The 24,664-nt window shown below is 47.0% G+C and overlaps 1 protein-coding gene across 10 annotated transcripts in view; it reads left to right on the forward strand.

Annotated features, from left to right (window-relative positions):
* ATP2B2 (ATPase plasma membrane Ca2+ transporting 2) overlaps positions 1–24,664 on the forward strand; it is a 516,257-nt gene that overhangs the window by 308,065 nt on the left and 183,528 nt on the right. For 7 of the 10 annotated variants that reach the window (XM_066244337.1, XM_066244328.1, XM_066244330.1 and 4 more), the window contains one exon: positions 9,420–9,557. The exons of the other annotated variants lie outside the window; for them this stretch is intronic. The gene's annotated coding sequence lies outside the window, so the exon portion shown is untranslated. The remainder of the gene's footprint in view (positions 1–9,419; positions 9,558–24,664) is intronic. 10 annotated transcript variants of the gene reach the window in all.

The raw sequence follows: 24,664 nt of genomic DNA on the forward strand, positions 1-24,664 counted from the left end.
CAAAATAAGGGGAACAAAACAACAACATTAAAGGTAGTACAGGGAAGAGTTTGAAGCACAGACTCTGGGATTCCAATTTCTGCTCCACCACTTCGTTGCTGTGTGACCTAGTACAAGTTTCTTAACTTCTCTGTGCCTTAGTTCCACCATCTGTAAAATAGAGATAACAAAAGTGTCTAACTCATAGGATTGCTATGGGAATTAAATAAAATTAAAGTGCTTAGGGCAGTGTTTGGCAGAGTGTAGGCAATTTTTACTTGATGAACTTCTAATGAGTCTCTTCTAGTCCAATAAATGGTAGCTAAAATAGACACTGGGTTTAATAAAAGAACAATACAGACCACACTCATTTTACAGTTGGAGCAGCCGAGGCCCAGGATGCCTGCTGATTTACCCAAGGTCACAGGGCTGGCTCTGCCCAGTGCTAGAACCAGACCCCAATGTCCAGGCACCAGCCTGGGTTGCCTCCTTGCCCATGTTGGTCTAGGACTCTGTGATTCTTATGGAGAAGGGGGTTCTTGCCAAAGCAAGGATGATTTCTAAAAGAAGCTGCAGCCAGATGCAGCATCACTGAGTCAGGGTTGTTGCCAGAAGTGGTTTCATTCTTCCTTCATGGCTCTGCCCATTTACCACAGGGGCAGAGTACAGGGGAAGGGGCTGAGCTGGGCTGTGCCCAAGGCCAGCAGAGCCTGCCCACCACCGTGTAAGCCTACCAGCCAGCACTTCCTGGACTCCAGATGCCTTCTCGGTGGCTGCTGCAGGGTTGACACAGCAAAACTCCCTCCTAAAGAGAGCAAAAGTCCCATCTGACCAGCCAGTCCAGCCACCAGGCAATGCCAGGGCCGCAAAAGTGAACTGAGGCAGGCGTTGAGGATCAGAGACCTGGATGCAGCCTGGCCTTGACAAATACCGGCAGTGACCTTGGACCTGTCACTTGGATACCTGTTTCCCATCTTTGAAACAAGGTCTTTGGGGCAGATAGGCCTCCAGGAACTTTAAAATTGCTCTGGCTTTACTGATCACCAAAGTCACAGGGAAGGGGCATGGTTAGAGGTAAGGAGCCCATGGCTGTGTGTGTGTGCACATCTCTCTGGATCTGGATGGAGGTTCATAGCAGCACGCCTGTTTAGCAGCAGCGCCTGCGCAATTCCAGAGTGGTTCTTCAGAGGAGGCAGGTATAAGGTTGCACAGCCCAGCAGCTGGAGTACAGGCATTACAGGCTAGTGAGGGGTACCCAGATGGGGCAGAACAGTGTCCACACTGTCATATGTATTTGTGATTCAAAGGTTGCTAGACCCAGTCTTTTCCTAGCAACTATCTGAAGGCAGGAGATTAAGAGCTCTTTAGGCCACTCTAAATTTATCAATTTACATGACTCACTTCAGATTAAAATGCGGCCCTTCTCCCCATCCCACCCCCAGCAAACTTTGGATTTCTAAACTCAGAGGATGTTGAAGAGAGAAGAGAATGTAAATCAATAAAACCAATACTGGCTGAGTACTTGGTGTGTGCCAGCCATGTGCCAGTCTCCTCGTCGGCCCAGAGATGAATCAGCTCCAGAAACAGCTCCCTGAGGAGCCCGGGCAGCCCCGAGAGAAGGTGGCTGCTGAGAGCAGACAGCCAGCCTGGGCTGGACCGTGAGTAACTTCCATGGCCAAGGCTTAGCCTCACCAATCACAGTCTTTGGATCCCATAGGGCCGTGATGGCGAACCTATGACACACATGTCATCACTGACATGCGTAGCCATTTTTGATGACACACGGCTGCATGCAGCCGCATACCAGAGAAGTATGGGGCCACATGCCGAGAAGGACGTTTCATCCTCGGCTCCTGCACAGCCAGGTGTAGTAGCCGAGGATAAAACATTTGCTGTAGTGTAGACACTCTGTGCAGGAGGTCTGTAGGCCAAAACATTTTTGTTATTTAAACTATAAATGTCGCGAAATTATGGGGTTTTTTTCTCGCAGTGACACCCCCCCCCCAAGTTATGCTTGGTTTTTTGGCGAATTTTGACACACCAAGCTCAAAAGATTGCCCATCACTGCCATAGGGCTTCGGTTTCCTTATCTATAAAATGAGGCCAGTTTAAGGAGGAGCCTGTGGCCTTGGCTACCCCTATGCTCATGCTGTGGCCTGGGACCTCCAAAAGCTTCTCCAGGGAGTTTCTCTGAACTCCAGAGCCAAATCTCTGCAATGGGACTGCAACAGCTAACGTGAATACAAACGCCGGGGTTGAAAGGAGCCAACAAGCCTTTATACCACAGTCGCCCTGAACCTCTCCACAGCCTCCAAGGCAACCTGGAATAATAGTAGCCCCTGTTTTTTTGTGTTTTTTTTTTCTGAGTAACATTAAGTGCCCAGTCAAGATCAGGTATCAGGAATTTTTTTTTTAATAAATTTTTATTAATGGTAATGGGATGACATTAATAAATCAGGGTACATATATTCAAAGAAAACATGTCTAGGTTATTTTGTCATTAAATTATGTTGCATACCCCTCGCCCAAAGTCAGATTGTCCTCCACCACCCTCTATCTAGTTCTCTGTGCCCCTCCCCCTCCCCCTAACTCTCTCCCTCCCTCCCTCCCATGTCCTCCCTCCCCCCACCCCTGGTAACCACCACACTCTTGTCCATGTCTCTTAGTCTCGTTTTTATGTTCCACCAATGTATGGAATCATGTAGTTCTTGTTTTTTTCTGATTTACTTATTTCACTCCTTCTAATGTTATCAAGATCCCACCATTTTGCTGTAAATGATCTGATGTCATCATTTCTTATGGCTGAGTAGTATTCCATAGTGTATATGTGCCACATCTTCTTTATCCAGTCTTCTATTGAAGGGCTTTTTGGTTGTTTCCATGTCTTGGCCACTGTGAACAGTGCTGCAATGAACATGGGTAGTAGCCCCTGTTGTTAACTGAGCACTTTCTATGCTAAGTTCTCCACACGCATGTGCTCCTTCACCTCTTACAACTGGGAAGGGGCCCATTTACAGAGCAGGAGATGGGTCTCCAAGAAGAGCTGGGTTCATGGGAAGACTGAGGCTCCTATCCCCAAGCTTGCCAAGGGAGAGTCCAGAAGCCCAGGACTCTGTCCATAATATTGACTGTCACCCCACAATGCTCATATATCACTCCAGCCCTCCAGGAGAAAGGACATGGCTGGAGGGCCATACCTCAAGCCAGGAACAGGGCCATTCATACCAGACCAGTGTCCCCAACACAACTGCCCACAAGGAAATGGGGGCAAGTTCAGGATACCGTGAGGCTGACACTTTGGCAACAACAGGCCTGGACCCAGCAATCAACTATGTCCTTGCTTTTTATCCTCAATCCCTAAAAGACACCTGGGTAACCCTAATGAAGTTGGAGTTATACTGGGCCCACATTTTGGAGAGAGAGGACTTACATTTCTTAAGTACCTCCCAGGCAGTACTGAGAGAACTAGTGTTCAAACCTCATCTTTGTCACAGACACGTTGTATCCCTGTGGATGAGTTATTGTTCATTTCTAAGCCTCAGTTGCTTTACCTCTATAATGGGAAATGATTGTAGCCATGTGGAGATTATGCAAGACCTGAGTGGAAGGCCCTGTGAGCTCCTGCCCAATTCCTGGTCACTGCTATGATTACCACCCTGGCTAGCAACATGCACATCTTGTGTCCATCCTGTGAAGAAGGCATTCTTATCCTCACTTTACAGATGGGAGCACAGGTTCCTCAGAGAAGTCCAGGGACTTGCCCCTGGTCCCACAGGTTAGCAATAGCGCCATGAGTGGGAGCCGGTCAGTTCATATATTTGAGTTATATTCCTGGGGCCTCTGAGGGCAGCCAGGGACATACTGGCCGGATGTGGTTGTCTCTGCCAGGAAGGCAAATTCCAAGAATGCAGAACTGTGGACTCAAAGATGGAGGAGACAGAACAGGGCAGTTGTTACGAGCAAACCCTAGAGACTGAGAGTCTGGGCTTGATTCTAAACCTAGCACTTACTAGCTCTGTGACCTTGAACAAGTGACTTAACCTCCCTGTGCCTCAGTCTCCTCACCTCATTAGAGAAGTAAATAATAGTACCAACTTCATACACTTTTTGTGCAAATTAAATAATTTAATAGGTGTAAAAAACTTAGTGCCTGAATAGGATGATCAGTGAATATCAGCTGTTTATTGTTATTAATCATACAATCAGAATGAAAGGAGGAGCCAGGCCCAGCCCTTCTTCCTCTCTCCCTGAATCTTTCCCCAGCCTCCTCCATGACCCCACATGGCCACCAGGGGGCCCTTCTGAGAATGTCATCTAGCCTGACGCTCTTGTCAAGGCCTCCAGCACTCCCCATTGCCAAGCAGATAAGGCCCAGACCCCTCGGCCTGCATTCAGTACTGTGATGTGGGGCCTGTGATGTGGCCCCTCCCTACTCTTCTGCATCTTCCGCGATTCACCTTCACACCACTTCTCCTTTCTCAGTTAGTTACTGTATCCACTAAATCAGTCAGTAATTGATGGTCAGTATGAATTGGAGTACAGCTCCCATTCACACTGCCCTTTTCCCACCTCTGAGCTTTTGCCCAAGCTGTGCCCAACCCCAGAACACCCTTTAGCCATCCTTCAAAGCCTCTCTTAAATGCCTCTTTCTTCAGAAAACCTTCCTGCCTCTCCCTTTATTGTAAGTTCCCAAACTGCTGACACTGGACCTCTGGAGTCATGCTGCAGTGCTGCTGATAAGCTTGATTTGTTTTTATTTTTGTGTTTTTTGGAGATTTCATTAGAATATTTTTGAATAAATGCAATGAATAAACAAAAGTATGAACTTCCTCGTTGTTCCTCCAATGTCCTTTCTTGCCCTTAATCATGTTTTCCCTAAAGCACCAGATGGATTCTTTAACAATATGAACCAGATTGTGGTGCTCTGTGATGAAAACTCCATAGTCTTCCCCATGATGCCTAGGGTCCAGACTCCTCTCCATAGCCTACAAGCACTTCAAGGTCTGGCACCTCATCCCACCCTTCTCTCCTCACTCACTCTTCCCTAGCTTACTGGCCTCCTTCCCATTCCTCAAACTGCCTCTTCCCTGCCTCAGGGCCTTTGTGCATGCTCTTTCCCTAAAGACTGCTTTTTCTCTTCTTTTATGTTAGCTTCCTTCCCATCAAGCTAAATGGTATTTCTCCACTTAGGCTATTTAAAGGAGCTTCTTCTGTCACAGCTTGTTTTTTAATAGAATTTATCACAATTGACATTGTTTTCAGTATATATCTCTTGTTTGTTGTCTGTCTCCCCTCAAGACAATCAGCTCCTTGAGGACAGGAAGCTTTACTGTCCCATTCACTCTTGTATTTAAGGGCCGAGAATGGAGAGTTGGTGGGTTTGTTTTGTGCAGTTGTGAAGGAGAAAGCAGTGTCTGTCCTCCCTTAACATCACACTTGACCTGTTATCTGCAAGACAGGGGAGGAATGACTGTGAGAGGTTGCCTGGGAACTTCATGTTCACCCACCTTCCTTTGTGGAGAGGAAGTGGAGGGAGAGAGAGTGGGCAAGGGGTGCCACCTAATGAGACAAATGCAATTTCTAGTCTACTGCCATTTACAGTCTAGGTGAAGAGAAGACAGTAGACAGCCAGGTCTGTAAATTTTGTAACACCAGGTCGCAGCTGGATAGTACAAGGCAGAAGAAAGCAGAGGGAAGTGCAGGAGGAAGAGCTCTCCTATGTCCCTTTCTCTGGAAATTGGGCTTTGTTGCATTGTCTGTAGTGCCTCTGTGTACTTTCAATATTGAAGACACCTTGATGATGGGTTTGGGGACCGAGGAGAGAGAGAAAGAGAGAGAGAGAGAGAGAGAAGGGGAGAGGAGCAAGAAGCATCAATTCCCATATGTGCCTTGACCAGGCAACCCAGGGTTTTGAACTGGCGACCTCAGCGTTCCAGGTTAACACTTTTCATACTGCACCACCACAGGCCAGGTGTTGGGGACCAGGTCTTAATGAAGGGAAATTCCTGTTGGTTAAACCCACACAGGGCTGAGCCCTGCAGAGAGTGCACCTGACACTTGCCTGCCCCACCCTACAAGTCCTTCTTCCCCGGCAGGGCCCCCTGACCTGCCAGTTACTGTGCCCCAAACCCATGAAGCAACCAGGCAGCAACCTGGTTTGGAAAATCCTATTTTCCTTTTTTAAACTGCAAATGTTTGTGATTTGAATTATAAAAATAATGCATGCTTGTTGAAACAAATGGAATGATACAGAAGGGTCTATAGTAATGTAACAGTTTTTTTCTCCCTACATTTACCTCATGTAACCCCTGTTGATATCCTGTTTTGTCGATTCTGGAATGTACATTTTTTCCACATTTCGCACCCTTGAGATCAGGATGTATGTGGGAGCTGATGACAAGTCCTAGTTTTACTGAAAGCACTTTTTCTTTCTTTGTGGTACAAAAAAAAATCATGGTGTGACTTAACAATTTGACTCAGAGTCAACGAAATATGGCAATTTGCTGTTTCTTTCCTTTGCTTGTTCTTTCATTTACTGGCAGATATAAATTCAGAGGGGTTCTTTTCTTTTCTGTAGGATCATTTTATTCATACCCATGACTTTATTCTGACCCTTAGTGTCCTATAACCACCCTGATGGCTCGGCAGGCTTTGAATGAGAGACAGCAGAAGTTAGTGCACATGACACTGGTCTGGGCACTACCAGCTGTAGTCTGCCCTCTCTGTGCCCCCAGTCTCACACTGAGGCCCTAGCATACCTGGGGTTGGCACTTTCCTCCTTCTCCCACAACGTGGATGGTGTGGCATAACAGGACACGTCATCACCCCCTTCCCAACCAGGTAGCCCTGAGACCCAGAGAAGGGCAGGGAGTCTGAGCTCAAATAAAAAGATTGGATGCAAAAGATTGGCTTTAAAAAGCCACATGCAAATAAGGGCAGCAGGTAAAGTTAGAAAACAGGTTCAAAGTTCAGACGAGAGAACAGAAGGGCAGAAAACATGAACTTGAAAAGACATTTCCCTCAGCCCCAAAGCAAATAAGACATATTTTTAAATACCAACTGAAGCAAATAGAGGCACAGAAAGTCCAAGGTGATCTGCTAGCACCGTTGACTCAGCCCCCACCAGGCGCAGGTCTAGCACACACCGGGAGGCCCGGGCAACCAGATGCACCTGCTGGCCAGAGCACCTGCTAAGGGAGCTCCTACCTAGCGTTAGTTTCTGAGTCAGAATCCTGCTGACTGAGTGCAATGCCATTGCACCGTTCTAAGTGCTCCGCGGGACTTATTTAACACCACATTCCTCTGTCACATATTATCTCATTTTCCATATGAGGAAACTGAGGCTCTGTAACATACAGTGACTTGCCCAAGGCCAGGCTCACTCCAGAGCAGCCAGATTAACCATGACAACAATGGCCTCACAGTCCCAGAGTGCCCAGTCTATCAGGGAGACCAGTAATCACAAACCAACATGAGCACCAGGCCAGGGGAAGGTCCTGGCAGGCCTTTCTTTCGGCTGTCAGGGAACACCAGCCAGCCAGCCAAGCGAAACGATAAATAAGAGCTAGCCAGCTAGAAGGAAGGGAAGAGGTGGGGAGGCTGCTCTAGGCAAAGGCACAGCTTGAGCAGTGTGGAAGCCACCACCAGCAGCCCAGAGGCTCCAGGCAGCAGGGGGGTTAAGTGTTCAGCTGGACAGGTGGCCGGGCCAACCCAAGGGCTACAGTTTTAAACTAGGAAGTGATATGACAAGATTGGCCATTTGGAAGATCCTGTAGCACTAGTGAGGATAATGGTTTGGAAGGAAGAGGTTGGAGGCCCACAGGAAGGAGCCAGACAGGTGTCCTATGAACAAGGGCAAAATGGAGGGCAGGTTCCCTAAAGAGGGGAGACAGGCCAGCTGACAGGGCGTCAATAGGGAGGCCATGATGAGTCCCAGTTGATGTTAGATTTGTTGGGAGCCTTTCAAAAGGGATGGAGATGGTGAGAAGGGAACCCACAGAGAGAACCCATGAATCTGTTTAAGGAGAGGCCAGGAAGATAATTATGAGCAGACAAACATGTTTAGAAGCCATGGACAGAAGGAATGTGAAAGTCCTTCAAAAAAATGGAAATAGCCACCCATTCTTTCATTCCACAAATATCAGTGAAGGTCCTACTATGCTCCAGGCATTGGGATACTACACTGAATTCAATGACCAGTTCACTGCCTCATGGCTTTTATTCAAGGGGAGAAGATAGACAATAAACAACAATGCAAGTGGATGACATGTAAAAGAGCATTTGGTGTATGGAGAAAAATAAGGCAGAAGAAGGAAGATTAAGAGGGTTGTCTTAAATAGGTAGTCCAGGAGGCCTACCTGAGAAGGTGGCATTTGAGCAGAGACCTGAGGGAGCCATGTGGCTGTCTGGGCAAGATGGTTCCAGGCAGAAGGAGCAGCCAGTGCAAAGGCCCTGCCGGTGGGTGCATGCTCAATGGAGTGGAGGGGAGTGAGTGAGAGGGAGGGCAGGAGATGAGTTCAGAGATCGTGGATGGAAGGGTATAGATTATACAGAGCCTCATGGGCCATTGCAAGAACTTTGGCTTTCTCTCATTTTCAGTTCTCAGCAGAAGAGATTCTCTGGCTGTCTGTGGAGAACAGATTAGGGGTGAGGCTGGGGGAGATGAAAGGCTGGGAGATGAATGAAGAGGCTATTGCAGTGAGCATGGTGAGAGAATATGGTGGCTGGACCAGGGTAAAGACTGTATAGGCAGAGAAAAGTGATTGCGTTTTGGATGTGTTTAAAAGATAGAGCAGACAAGATTTGCAGATAGATATTTGGTGAGATCATTTTATTATAGAATTGAAGAGCTGGGTTGACTCTAACACCTAGCACAGTATTTAGAATCTGGTATGCACTCAGTAAATATGGATAAAAGGATGGGTAGATTGGTGGGTGGGTGGGTGGGTGGGTGGGTGGATGGATGGATGGATGGATAGGAGGGTGGGTTGGGAAAGGAATGTAGTGATGGAGGGATGGGATTGGCAGGCAGATGGATAGATGGCTGGGTAGAGAATAGAGATGAATGGATGGAGGCAGAGAGGCAGAAGAGAGGAAAACAGGCAGGCCTTGAATGCCAGACTAAGAAATCCAGACTTTTTCAGAGGCAGTGGAAACCATTGCAGGTTCTCAAACAGGGGCGTGATAGGATGTGAGTAGCATTAGAGGCACTCTGAGATGGTGGCACTGGGCATTGCCTGGCACTGTGTCCCAAGCTGGTAACTTTCATGGACACTGATGGCCAATCCTTTCTGTTTTCTGCTGTCTAATCCCCCACTGTCATTCATTTATCTATTAACAAGTATTCAGTGAGCACTTACTCTGAGCTGAGGGCACTGGGGTATGTTATGAATGAACCAGACCAGTCTCTGCCCATAGAACACATTTTTCACCCTCCACAGGGCCACAGAACCACAGAACCAGAGACAGGATGCAGGTTCATGCCCACCACCTTCATGCTGAGAAGTGAGAGATTGAGAGATTGCCCTCTGCCCTTTTCAGCAACCTTGACTTCCTACAGCCTCAGTGGGGACCCTCAGGTAAGCCAGGCAAGGCCTTATGACTGGTCTTGGAACCCTAGTGACCCCTAGCACAGGGTTTCCTTGTTTGGAGTTTTTGTTCTTTAGTTTCACCTGGGATTTTATTTTGGTCATGTGTATATGTGCGTGTGCTCTTTCAGAGAAGTGCTGGGAACAGGTAAAAGAAAAGGGACCAGCATGCATTTAAAGTCCACTGTGTTTCAGTCTCATTCCATATATTTGTTCACTTAGCATATATTTCATGAACTCTCACTATGTGCCACGCACTGTTTGAGGAAGTAGGGGGTATACAGTTGACCTTTAAATAACATGGGGGTTAGGGACACCAACCCCCTTCCATGCTGTCAGAAATCCATATATAACCTTTGACTCCCCAATAATTTAGCTACTAATAGCCTACTGTTGACTAGATGCCTTACCAATGACATAAAAGATCAATTAATACAAATTTTGTTACATGTATTACCATATTTCCCCATGTATAAGATGCTCCCATTTATAAGACGCACCTTAATTTTGGGGCCCAAAATTTGAAATAAAAATATATTACGTAAAATTATTGAACTCAAATTTTATTCATCATAAAATTCATACAAGTTCTCATCGCTGTCAAAACTCCCATCCATTAGCTTGTTCTCATCTATGTCTGATGACGAATCACTATCTTCATATAGTGCCTCGTCCTCAGTTCCATCTATAGCATTTGAAATATCACACTTCTACAACTACTGATAAGACACACCCAGTTTTTAGACCCCAAATTTTTTGAAAAAAGGTGTGTCTTATAAATGAGGAAATACGTTGTTATATACTGTGTTATTGCAATAAAGTAAGCTAGAGAAAATAAAATGTTATTTTAAAAATCATAAGGAGGTGCAAATACATTTATAGTACTGTACACATTTTTTTAAAAAATAACTTACATATACATGGACCCATGCAGTTTTGTTCAAGGGTCAACTATAGTGGTGAGCAAGACAGAGGAAGTCCTGCTAATAAATAAATAATTCTTGTGGTGAGTGCTACAAAGAAAATTAAGAGGGGAATTGAAGGGGCTGCCTTGTACAGCTTGAGCAGGACACTCAGGGAGAGCCCCACTGAAAGGTGATGTTTGAGATGATAAGTACCTGCCATGCCAGCATCTGGGCTATAAACAATTCCAGCAAAGGAGCCGGCACTTGCAAAGGCCCTGAGGTGGAACTAGCAAGGTATATTCAAAGATCAGAGGCCGTGAAAGGGAGAGAGATGGACCAGGCAGAAAAAGTAGTGAGAGGACAGATCATATGCGGCTTTGTAGGTCATGGTATGGAGTTTGGATTTGGTCCTGACACTGAAGGGTCCTAAGCAGGGAAAGACACATACACAGCCCTGGCTGACTACTATGTTAAAAAGGGATTGCCATCTCATTCAATCTTTGCAACAATTCTGGGCAGTTGGTATGAAATTTTCATTTTACAAATAAAGAAACTGAGTTGCACAGGAAGTAAGTGGCATAGGAAGGTTTGAACCCACGTTGGCATGAGCATATTCTCCACACTTGACCAGTGGGCACCCACAGAAGGTTCCTAGACCAGGAAATGATACGGGTGAAGGATACTAACCAGGGGAAGGTGCCTCGGGTTTGGCTCCTGCCCATGTACCTCCATGAACCTGGGAGCAGAGCGCTAGCTGAAGGGCCAGCCTGGGGCAGCAGGCCTTTGGGTCAGATAGGGAAGCCCTGTGCTCAAGCCGCTCAGTAGGCCATGTCAGATGGCCCTTGGCCCGTCTTTGTGATTCTCTGCAGAATGAGCAGAAGGATGGGCAAGGCTCTGCCCACCCCCACCTGTGACTCTGGAGAAAATGTGGAGACAGGCAGAGTAAATGTGGTTTCTTTGCCATAATTCACAAAGGCCTGCTCTATAAAGTCTTCAATAAGAGATCATTGAGAGGCAAAGGGAGCAGAACCCACTGGCTGGAGGAGGAGCCTATCACAGGTCTCCCAGGCCAGGGAAGGCTGTTACAGGTGTGAGCCCCCAACACTTGCCTTGAGCACCCGCTCACGGGAGGGGGTGCAAAACCATCACCTTCTTCCTCTTCTGATTCCTTTTGTCACCCCACTGCTCTCCTCCTATACCAAAGCCTAAGGATAAAGGCATCATCGTGTCAGCCTCCAACCAATGACCTCACCACTCTGAACCTCAATTTCAACAGCTATAAATGAGGCAATTAAGTTTCCTGGGCAGGACTTCATTGAAGAAGCTATAAGAAACCCTTTACTCAGTGTCTGGCATGTAGTAAGTGCTCAGTTTAAAAAGTAGACACCACCTCTGTGATGGCATGGATGACAGTGGCTATTCGGCCTCCTAAAGTCTCCGGCCTCTTGTCCCATGCCTCTGCCCCCTCCCCTCACACAGGACTCAACCTGAACCCTCACGCAGCACCTTTCACAGAGAGGGTCCCGAGTCAACTCTGCCCAGGCTTTGCACCCAGACCTTCTATCTCATTCTTATCCTCATGACAACAGTACAAGCAACGTGTCTTCATCCCCATTTCATGGCTGAGGAAACTGAGGCTCAGGGCCAGGAAGAAGTCTACAGAAAGTGAGGAGCTGGGCTCAAACCAGGCCTGCACAGGAAATCTCCTTATTTCCTAACCTGCAGGGGATTTTTCTTGGGCCATCAGTGAAGGCCGTATTCTGTTGAGAGCCACTGAAGTATAAGGGGATTTTCCTGCATTTGGAGGCGAGGTTTTATGAGAAGAGGGAGATGGTGCAATGGGTCATTGCCCTGGTTCTGCTGTAGCCATAGAGTTAGGGCTGTGGAGCACTGCAGGGGGGTTGGCAGTACAGGGTCAGAGCTGGAATGAGCAAAGATCAGCCTGGCTGGTGAGTGAAGACAGAGCCCAAGGTGGGGCAACAGGTAGTGAGAAATTAGCCCAGATAGGCCAGAGGAGGTCATGGCTGTAACAGGTGGGTGTGGAGAGCTCAGAGTGCCACAGGCACTCCCAGGGCCAGCAGCCTTGGTAACGGCTGTGGGGACAAAAGTGGAGGAGAGGCTGAGGGCAGCCTGAGGATCCTCACCTTTGTGTGGATCCCCAGCTTGTCCCTTCCTCTCATGGAAAGGCAGCTGGGGAAGCTGTGTGCCCATGGGAGAGGCACATGGTGGCCAGGCAGTGAGGAGGGTGCCTACTGATCACCTCGTGTCCTCCAGGACCTGCAAACTGTTCAGGTCTTTCTCTCCCTCCCAGGAAGCCTCAGGTTCCTTTAGAAGCTGCCAAAGTTTCTCTGCACCCTTCCTTCCTCAGTCTCAGAACTGACACAAAGTCAGAGCCAGCACACTTCACTAATGCTTCAGACCTTATAGAGAACCCCATTCCTCCTTTCACAGGGAGGAACTGAGCTCAGAGAGGTCTAGTGGCCGCTCAAGGTCACACAGCAAACAGGTGGCAGAGAAAATAGACTCTGGGCTTGACTCACTCTTAAAGGAACATCATCTTTATTTGCATATAGAAGAGAAAGAGGTCCCTGTTTTTCTTGATTCCTGGTCCTCTGGGTGCCCAGCTCTGTGCAGGGAATGATGGTGATGCGCTGGCCCATGAGCTCTTTTGTGGGCAACTCTAGCATTTGCCTGGACTGCAGTGGGCCAGTCCAGCAGTTTCTTTTGGGGAGTTTTTTCAGGGAGATGTTTGGAAAGTGAACTAACAGGTCTTTTCCACCACCATGAAGATTTCCAGCAATAGAATTATTAAAACCTCCCATGGCCTTTCTCCCACCCACTTTGTTATGAAAAACAGCTCCTTGGTGGCCAGACAGGGGACAGAGCAGCTGAAATCCTAGAATGAAACCTTCAGAGAATTCCCCAGTGAGAAACTCCCAAGTTGATGGCTAATTCGACCCAGGGGATCCCAGTTTGGAATCCAGGCAGCCTCTCAGGAAGGAATTTCCAGTTGCTCTGGGCCCAGAGCCAGGGTGCCTCCTGAGCTCAGGACTTCCGCCTGCTCTCAGAGCTTGGGTAGTGTTGGCAGGGTGGGTAGGGCCTTGCACATCACTGATGCTCAGTAAATGTTGGTTATTAAATAAGTACATAGGTAGATTGATAAGAAAGAAGGACAGAGGGAGGGAGGCAGAGAGGGAAGGTTAAGTATGTTCTATTAGGAATCATTTGTGCCATGTGACTTTGGTCAATCACTTCACTCCTATGCTGTCCATCTTCCTGTAAAATGGAGACAAATATACCTACCTTTCAAGGCGGGTTGAAATGAGAAATAATGCATGGGAAGTGCCTGGTCATCTCCATCATCAACCTCAAGATGAGGTAGACTACATAACATGTGAGCTTGGAAGACAGCCCTGAATCTGTCTCTGAGAATTACTGTTATGAGGTGTGTCACCTTTGACAAGCGACTTCACCTCTCTGGGCCTCGGTTTCCTGATCCATGAAATAGGGATAAAAATAGAACACCTGCCCTGGCCAGTTGGCTCAGTGGTAGAGCGTTGGCCCAGTGTGTGGAAGTCCTGGGTTCGATTCCCGGTCAGTGCACACAGGAGAAGTGCCCATCTGCTTCTCCACCCTTTCCCTTCTTCTTCCTCTCTATCTCTCTCTTCCCCTCCTGCAACGAAGGCTCTATTAGAGCAAAGTTGGCCCTGGCGCTGAGGACAGCTCCATGGTTTCCGCCTCAGGCACTAGAATTGCTCCAGCTGCAATGGAGCAATGCCTCAGATGAGCAGAGCATCGCCCCCTAGTGGGCATGCAGGGCGGATCCTGGTTGAGTGCATGCAGGAATCTGTCTAACTGCCTCCCCACTTCTAACTTCAGAAAAAATACAAAAAAATATTTGAACGCCTGCCCTGGTCAGTTGGCTCAGTAGATAGAGCATTAGCCTGGCGTATGGATGGCCCAGGTTTGATCCCTGGTCAAGGCATACATAAGAAGCAACCATCTATTGTATTTCTCTTCCCCTCCCTCTCCCCCTTCTCTCTCTCTTTCTTTCCCGCAGCCAGTGGCTCAATTGGTTGGAGCATCGACCCCAGGCACTGAGGATGGCTTGGTTGATTTGAGCATTGGGGTTTCCGGGTGGATCCCAGTCGGGGTGCATGTGGGAGTTTGTCTATCTCCCCTCCTCTTACTTAAAAAAAATAGAGCACCTGTTGCAAGGTTGATTGTAGGGATCAAATGAGAGTCAAATTGGTCTAGGGAAGCACTACCCCCTCCTATGTTGTTCCTCTTGTTCTGACCAGGAGGGACAGTACAGGGGGTAGTGGCAGGTCTGGGATGGCAGAGAGAGGACTTTCCCTGAACTAGGGAGTGAAGGATGTTTTAATTTTAGACCCCTGTGAGTGAGCAGAATATAGGATCCCTCAAGCTCAGTCTAGGGATAAGGACCAGCTGAGAAGGTTGCTGTGATTGACAAGCCTTGAGGGAGACATAGAGCCAGTAGGGTTTAAGGACAATGACACCACACTCTAAAATTCCAGCCTTAGTGCAGCTTTGTTCAGCCCCTGAACTTCCCACTCTCCCTCTCCTCACATCACCAGCCTGGCCAAGAATGATCTGCCCTTGGGCCAGTTCTCACCCACTTGGGTAGGATGAGATAGGGAGGCTTCTGTGAGCCCAAATGTGGCCTGTTTAGCAAACAGGGGCCAAGGGTCAGTTGGTATGAGCAGAGCAGGCAGTAACTGGGAGACACGCATTGCAGAACAATTAAGGGTTGTCTTCAGGAGGTTAGCAGGGTTATATTACCGTCCTACTTTCCCAGCTGTGTGGCTTGGGCAAGCTGCCCAAGGCTCAGGCTCCTCATCTGTGAGACGGGCATTATAACAGAGCCTACCTCCCAGACTGGCTATGAGGATGGAATTAAACAGTGTACCTAAACACTGCAGGGTACCACCTGGCAAGGGCTTGCACCTATTTGCCCACTCACCTGTGTAGTGAGCATCTACCATGGTCCAGCACTAATGTGAGCAGTGGGATTTTATGGTAAAAAAAACAAACAAGGCAGTTTAGGGTGATCGACACACCCTGGTTTGCCCAGGACATTACCAGCTTTAGCACCAGAAGTTCTGCATCCCAGAACGCTTCTCAGACAAACCAGGATAGCTGGTCACCCTAATGCAACCTCTGCCCCCTCATGAAGTTTCAAGTTCAGTGGAGAGAAACAGATAAGTAAATATATAACAGACGTGGTGGATAAAAGTGTTGTTTAAATGCAGTAATAACACAGAATAAATGGGTAAGCTTTTTATTTTTGATGGGATGATCAGGACAGGCCTCTCCAAAGAGGTGACATTTGAACAAGGCCCCTAAGAGGTTAAGGAGTGAGACCTGTAGACATCGGGGAAAGAGCACACCAGGCAAAGGGACAGCATAGGCAAAAGCCCTAAGGTAGGAACCTACTGCACGTTGGAGTAACAGAAAAGGGGATGCGGTGAGTTGAAAAGGGTTGGCCAACCAAATTAATTGGAACTCCTTTCATAAGTAAGTAATATAAATGCCAAGTCAAGTTAGCCTAAGAAAAAATTATGCTTTGAGCCTGACTAGGCGGTGGCACAATGGATAGAGCGTCAGACTGGGATGCAGAAGACCCAGGTTCAAGACCCCGAGGTTGCCAGCTTGAGCATGGGCTCATCTGGTTTGAGCAAAGCTCATCAGCTTGGACCCAAGGTCGCTGGCTCAAGCAAGGGGTTATTCGATCTGCTGTAGCCCCCCGGTCAAAGCACATATGAGAAAGCAATCAATGAACAACTAAGGAGTCCCAATGAAAAACTAATAATTGATGCTTCTCATCTCTCTCCGTACCTGTCCATCTGTCCTTATCTATGCCTCTTTCTGACTCTGTAAAAAAAAAGAAAAGAAAAGAAAAAAAAATATGCTTTGACTAACCAAATAGGAAAAAAAAAAAAGCAGGGCAGTTGGCATCAGGTATGGCTGTACCCTGGTGCTCAAATGAGATCTCTTCTTAACTCTGATAGCATCTATGTTATCTCCATTTTCAGGAAGGTCCCAGAAGCCCCAGGCAGACCTCCTACCCATCTGTAACTATAGCAAAAAAGTGATGCCGTCCTAGGGACCAGGAATGGCAGATGGGAGCAAACTAAGGTGTAATGTGGTTGGAGCAGAGAGTTGGGAGATAAAGATGTGGGAGAGGAGGCAGGAAAATCAGAAGGGCCAGAACACCTGGGCCTGGCCTTGTAGATCCCAGTGACTTTGGGCGTAGTTTTGAGTGTGCTAGAAGACACTGGAAGATTTTAAGCAGGGAAATGGCATGATCCAATTTATGTTTTAGGTATATCAATCCTGTTGTGTGGAGAATGAGTTGTAGGAGCCAGGGGATAGCAGTGAGACCAAGGAGGAGGCTAACACGATCACCCAGATGAACACTGATGGTGGAAGCAGAGATGAAGAGAGGGAGATGAGCTTGAGAAGGACTTAAGAGAAAGACTAGATCAAGCTTGGGATCTAGGTGGGGATAGGAACACAGACAAGAACACAGGTCTCAGCCCCAAAGGAACTGGGGTATGGGAGGGAGCTCTATGTCAGGGACAAGGTAAGAGTCAGTCCCTAGAGTTAAGCCTATTTGCCAAGATGACACTGAGCCAGAGGTCTGGGATCTTTGAATCTCCTCCCAGTTATGGACCAGCTGGGCCCAAAGCGAGAAGCCTGCAGGTGGGTCCAAATGGCCCCAGGTGTGAGGGAGAAAAGGTGAAGACGGCAGGGAGCCCACCCAACCAACCATGGGAGGCTTAGACTTGAAGGGGCCATGGTCACTCCTCGTTCCTTCAGTTTTGGGTCCAGGACAGGCCATGATCTCCTCAGAGGAACATTAGGGTCCAGCTTGGGTCCCAGAGCTTCTAATGTTCTGGCTTTCACTTGGTGCCTAAGGGCAGCTAAGGTGTCTCCCTTGCCCAAGAGGGAAACAGGCTGAAGTCACATGTAAAGGGAGAAGTGCCCACAGTCTAGGCTTGTAGGTGACAATGGGCCTACACTGGGGTTATCTGCCTCCTGATTCACCAGATTGGACTAAGTCCTGGGCCACCTCTAGAATGGGTCTAGTTTTGGATGTACAAGCAGATAAGCCATGAGCATTTTTGTAAGGTTCCTGTTGCTACGAACCAGCATGGCTATTAATTGTCCGGGTCCTGAGTGAGAACGGTACAGAATGAAGAAATAAACTCAGAGAGAAAAAGGATGGGATCGGGAGGTTTCTGCAACGCCTTTAGCTTGCAAAAGCAAAAGCAACCCCCCCATCTGCTTTATTATATAGTGCGGAGCCATATGCAAATAAAGAAGTCTCTGATACAAAGTCACACATCTGAGGCATAAACAGGAATCCTCATAAGAGTGCACCACCCCCCACCATGCAATAGTCTAGGGTGTGGGGAAGATCTTAGTCTTAGAAGGGTGTGGGAAGATCTTAGTCTTAAAAGGGTGTGAGGAAGAGCTTAGTCTTAAACTAAGCCCTAGGCTATAAAGACTTTGTCAATTTACAGCCTGTCTCCCACATCCTGCTCTGATCAGGCTTTAGGTGTGACCAGATCCAGGTGTAGCTAAGTTAACTCTCCCAGGGTACATAGCTGGGAACAGTTCTCAAATACTACATGGTTCAGAAGGGACTCAGTCCTCTATGTACCATTCTGGGGATGTGTCCATGCCCAGATCTGGCAGCTAATAAAGAGAAGACTAAGGCACAGAGAACCTAGGAGAGTTTAGCTATATTTGGGAGTATTGCTGGCTCAAGGTCATCTATGGAACACCCCTCTGGAGTTCAGCACTTTCACACATATCATTATCTCTTCTAATATGATAATACTATGGGGGTGGTGTTTTTCTCACTTTCCCTCTGAAGATACTGAGGCTGAGAAAGGGTCTGTGTAGCATTTGTCACATAATAAGTTCTCAGAAAATTTGAAATTGACAAAGTGGATGTCACCTCCTGCCTCCTGGAGATCATGCAATGAATGTCATGGCTTTCCACTTTAGGAAGAACATTCATAGCAAAGGAAATCAATCTTTCCATCTCATGCATCTATCCTCCTCCCTCCTTTTATCTCTCCTTCCTTCCCAAGCTATTTACAGATGACCTACTGTGTGCTAAATACTATACTAGGCCCTCGAAATACAATAGTGACAATGAAAACATAGGCCTTGCCTTCAGTGGTCTGGTGTTGAACATTAATACAACAGTCACACAAATACATGTAAAATATAATATAGTAAGTGAATCAGGGAAGGCCTCCCTGAGGAAATGGAATTAAGTCTAGAGTAGGAAGAGTAGGAATTCACTAAGTGATGATGGGAAGGGAACAACATTAGCTTTCTAAGCAGAGAGAACAAAACAGAGAAAGGCCTGGTAGGGAGGATGAGGATTGTGACTACACCAGAAAAAGGCAGGAAAATGGGGTGTTGGGAGCCAGGACAGGCCACCTAGGGCTTTGAATATCACATTAAAGAGTGCTCTAAGGATATTCTTTATCCTTAGAGCATCTTGGGTGGGGGGAGGTTGTGATATGTTCAGATTGCTTTTTCAAGTGCCAACAGAGAGACCAGTTAAGAGGCTGCTGTAGTCATCCAGATACAGAGATGAGAACCACTTGAACAGGCGTCGGGGCTGCGGAGATGCAGGGAAACGAGGGGTTTTGAGGAAAGGCAGGAAGGAGCAAAGTCAACAGGACTTGGATGATGGAGAGGAAAGTGACAGGGTTGACTCTTATTTTCTGACATACTGACAAGTGAACCCCAGGAGAAACTGAGGTGGGGGTGAGAAAGCTTACAGGTTGGATTTCAGAAATGTTGACTTTGGACCCCTACCTCACACCACACACAAATCAAGTTGAGATGGAAGAAAATAGAGAGGGAGAGCTTCATGACATTAGATTTGGCAATGATTTCTTAGATGTGACAACAAAGCACAGGCAACAAAAGAAAAAATAGATAAGTTGAATTTAAACATAAAAACTTTTGTGCATCAAAGGATACTATCCACAGAGTGAAAAGATAGTTCATGGAATGGGTGAAAATACCTGCAAATCACATATTTGATATGGGCTTAATATTCAGAATAGATAAAGAACTCCTGCAACTCAACAAATAAAAGACAACCCTATTCAAAAATGGGCAAAGGACTTGAATAGACATTTCTCCAAAGCAGATAAGCAGATGGCCAATAAACATATGAAAAAATACTCAACATCACTAATCATTAGGGAATTGCAAACTACAACCACAGTGAGATTCTAGTTCACACCCATTAGAATGGCTATTAGAAAACACGAGACGAAACAGAAAATAACGAGTGTTGGGGAGAATGTGGAGAAATTAAGACAGTGGGCACTGTTGGTGGAAGTATCAAATGTTCCAGCTGCTGTGGAAATTTTTATGGTGGTTCTTCAAAAAATTAAAGTCAGAATTACCAGCACTTCTACTTCTGGCTAAATATTCAAAAGAATTGAAAGCAGAGGACTCAGAAATTTCTACAGCCCTGTTCATAGCAGCATTATTCACAATAGCCAAGATGGGGAAGCAACCCAATGTCCATCAACAGATAAGGAAAATGTGGTCTAAACATACAAGGGAATATTATTCTGCCTTTTAAGGGAAGAAATTCTAACATATTCTACAATATGGGTGAATCTTGAAGACATTACACTGTCACAAAATGACAAATATAGTATGATTCGATTAATATGATATCCCTAGAGTAGTCAAAACCCTAGAAACAGAAAGTAAAATCGTGGCTGCTGGGGGTTAGGGAAAGGAGGGACTGGGTAAAGGGTTTCAACTTGGGAAGATGCAGAAGTTCTGGAAATGGATAGTGGTGATAATTGCACAACAGGTGAATGTGCTTAATGCCACTGAATTATACTATCAAACATGTTTTAAATGGTAAATTTTGTTATGGAGATTTAACCACAATAAAAAGAAAGTAGATAAAAAAGAATTAAGAGGATTCATGGATCTGAACAAAAAAGCTACAACTATAAACTTCTAGAAGAAACATAGAAGAATGTTTTAGCACCTAGGAGTAAGAAATGATTTTTCAAAGAAGACACAAAACCACCTATAAAAAACAACAACTGACAAGTTAGACTTAAGATCTTTTGAGTATGAGGTATGAGAACATCCAGGTAGAAAGGCCAGCTGGGAGGCTCCGGGCTGTTGCTCATGATGAGGCCAGGACTGGAGGGAACCTCTGTTGAGGCTCCTGCAGTTCATATTTCAAGCTACCATCTGCCTTTTGGGCTCACAATGGGGGTCACCTACCATATGGACCACCAAACTAGACTAAGGGACTTTGGGCTACTTCTAGAATATATCTAGATGTAGATGTCCAAGCAGATGAGTCCCTGAGCATTTTCCCACGGTCCCTGCTCTGAGCGGCATCTCACTGGGGTACACTTTAGACCATCCATTCACTTCTCTGGCCACAATTGGGGTGCATCTGTGATAACAGCTCTCTGTCTAGCTCTGTTGCCTTCACTCCTGTCCCTGAGGCTAATGAGGGAGTCAGATGAAATCTAATTTACTCTAAACTAGAGGCTGATCAGTTGCAGTTACAGGAACTGCTGTCTGGAAAAATTAGCTTTGTATTTTGCTTGGGAAAGAACAGCACTTGTGTTCTTTCTCCTTCACCATGGTGGCATGCAGGGGAGTTGGTTATTGCAGGATCCTGAATCATAGGACCATGGGAAAGCTGTGAAGCAAAAGGTGATTATCGGGTGGTCTTACCCTGCCGAGGGTCTCCAAGCATGAAGTCCCGGCCTCAAACTTTGCTCTCTCTAACCATCCCCAGACACCTGGGTTTCCTGGCTTTGCCATCTTGTGCTATTTCTACCTGGCGCTTACTGAAAAGCAGGGAGTTGAGTTAGTCCCACTAGATAGTGATTCTGGGACTTTGTGGAACAAAGGGGTCGGGGACTCCTTTGAGAAGCTGATGAAATCCACAGGCTTTTTCCTCAGAAAAATGTCAGTCTATCCACCCTTTACAAAGGACCCTTACATGGACCTCAGCTTAATACAGCCTGATATGGGGCTCCCTAAAATGGCGCCAGGGTCACCCAAAGCTTTCCTGCTTAGCCTTCTGGTTATCTTTCAGTGGAAGGTATGATTATGCCAATTTTGTAAATTAAAAACCTGAAGCTCAAAGGGGTAACCCAAGCTGCCTGCCTGGTCCCAAAAAGAGTAACAGGTTCTGTGAGCCGGGAATTCCCACTTTCTCCTCCTGTGCATTCAAGAGGCCCCACCCCCACTTATCCAAGTGGAAGTCTAAAGGAGTCAGTGGGGAAGGGGGTATGCCTGACCTCTGGAGGGGAAAGCTTTTGTCTGAATCACCTTTGAGATCCCAGTATCCAACCCATGGTCTCAGAGTCAACCAACTGAATGATGAGATGGGAGGGCCTCTGACTTTTAGAGGTAGAAATGCTCTTAGTCATCAGCTCTGTCCATCTTAGCTCTGTGACCTGGGCCTGTCTGAGCCTCAGTTTCCCTGTACAAAAAATAGGAACACGAACATTCCTCTAACAAGGTTGTTAGAGAGGTGAAAGGAGACAGCTGTGTGACAGGCACTGTGCTCAGTGGTTCACAAGCATTGTCACACATCACCTTCCCCAAAGCCTAAGCAGGGGTATAAAATAGCCCCATCTTATAGATGAAGAAACTAAGGCCCAGAGCAAGGCAGTGACCTGGCCAAAGCCATGTAGCAAGCCGCAGAGCTGGAATTAGAACCCAGGTTCGCCTAATCCACTTGTTCCCTTGACCAAATGCATGGTTCCCAACACCAAGAAGGTACTCAATAAATAGGCAAGTTGCTCCTCCCCTATGCCCATTCCCCACTGGTGAGAGCTTTCATCAGGAGCCTACAGCTGGTAACGTTAAACATAAGACAATAAAAGTGGCCCCAGGAGTGTGCAGGAGCTTTGCATGACCCCTCCAGGCCAAGTCCTCAATGCACTCTTACATTTCCTATACAGTAAAGTCTCTGATCACGAGCTCAAGGCAAGAGTAAGGGAAGATAAACTTCACAGTTCTTTTTTCCCTGTTTTTATCTTTTCACACACACCCCCACTACTGCAATGGCAGGTGGGAGGCTCAGTAAATTCCCATATAGCCCCCCCATTCTTGCACCTACTCACCTCCTCTCTCTGTTAACCTTCCTTCTTCCAAGTGTGGTCAGAGCTGCAACCCAGGCTCAGACTGGAAGTGATGAAGTCCACGTGCTCAGCCCACCCCAGCTCTGATGGTACATCTCAGACTTGTGAGCATGAGGGCTCACCATGAGCCTCGCACATGCTGAGCCCAAGACGCAGGGGTGTCCCACCATATCTCTGGGACTCCCAGAAAGACAGGAGTAGTCTGGTATATCCAGGAGGCAATAGAAACATGGAGGAAGGTCTTGTAAAGTCTGCTTTGGAGGTTAGAGAAAGCTTTAGAAGAGCAAGAGTTAGAATTCACCTCTGCCTCCAAAGGTGAATTCCAGGTAGAAGGGCACTCCAGGTTGTGGGGGAACTGCCTGGGAAAAAGCCTGGAGGAACCTCTCAAGGTGTTTATTGTTATTGGAAAGTAGGATTCAAGGAAGGGATCCAAGGAAACGAGATTGGAGAAGCAGGCAGGGCCTGTGTGTCAGACTAAGGATTTTGAGCCTTGTTCTGAGGACAGTAGGGAGCCACTGAAGGCTGTTGAGCAGGGAAGTCACCTAAAAAGGTCAGACAGTGTGGCTACCTGGCTGATGGAGACTCATCTCTGAGCCTTTTTTCTCACTGTACTTTCTGCTGTGATGATCTCACCCTGTCCCATGGCTTTAAATACATCTTTAAGCTGCTGATTCCCATATTTATACCTTCAGCCAGAGCCTCTCTTCTATACTCCCAACTTGTCATCCAACTGGCCACTTGGCATCTCTCTTTGGACATCTCACAAGCATCTCAAAGTTAACAAGTCCAAAACAGGATTTTTATCATGCCCACCCACCCACCCCCAAGACCCACTCCTTCCCCAACTTCCCATCCTAGTAAATGGCACCGCCATCCACCCTCTTGCTGAAGGGAGAATCTTTATCAGCCATGCTTCCCCCATCCCTTCACCCATCTCAGCTCTTGACTGCACGTCCTAACTCCCACCTGCCCATGTCTCTTCAACACCCCTGCCACGCCTGCTGTCAGCACTCTGTCTCCACTCACCTGGATGACACAGTAGCTACTCTTTCTCCCTACTCTCCTCACTCCTTAATAGTTCACCCTCCGATAAATGTTGAATCTTTAAAACAAACAAAAACTTTGTGCTAATCTGCCACCCAAAATTCTCTAGAGGTGCCCCTCTGCAACTGGAATATAATCTTCACTCCTTACCATGGCTTCGAAGCCTTGCATAAGCCTTGCCCTTGTCTGAGCTCACCCTTTTTCACTCTGCCTCACTCACAAGCCCCAGCCATTAACGCATGCCCCACTCCTCCCCACTTCAGGGTCTTTGCCGGTGCTGTTTCCTCTGCCTGGAATGCACTGGTCTCAGCTCTCTGTGCATCTATCCAGCAAAATAGGTCCCTGGCTGCGGGTTGTAATGCCTTGTTCTCTTTAAAGCACTTTTCACCATCTGTCTTCCCCAGGAGCAAGCACAATGTGCCTGGCACACAGTAGGTGCTCATTAAATAACTGTTGCATGCCTGACCTGTGGTGGTGCAGAGGATAAAGCATCAACCTGGAATGCTGGGGTCGCCAGTTTGAAACCCCAGGCTTGCCTGGTCAAGGCACATATGAGAAGCAACTACTAGACGAGTTGATGCTTCCTGCTCTCACACACACCTTTTTTGTCTCTCTCTCTAAAAAATAAAAATAAATAACTATTGCATTAGTGAATCAGAAGACAGCAGAAGGGAGTCTAGAAGCAAGAGATCAAGGAAGAGAGAATGAGACCTACAAAGAAAGGGCAAGTAGAGGAAAAGGAGCTAGCACCAGATTGGATGTCTAGAACAGAAGGTTCCTGAGTATAGGCATGGAAGTAATCAGTAGAGAAAGGGAAGCTGTGTGTCTGGTGGTCATGCAATTGGGCTTTGAAATCAGGCTGCCTAAGGTCAGATCTTGGTTCAATAACTTCCCAACTGTGAGACCTAGGGCAAACCACTTAACCTCCCTGAGCCTTGGTTTC

This window comes from Saccopteryx bilineata, chromosome 10 (genome assembly GCF_036850765.1).
Source record: "Saccopteryx bilineata isolate mSacBil1 chromosome 10, mSacBil1_pri_phased_curated, whole genome shotgun sequence".
NCBI classification, from domain to species: domain Eukaryota; kingdom Metazoa; phylum Chordata; class Mammalia; order Chiroptera; family Emballonuridae; genus Saccopteryx; species Saccopteryx bilineata.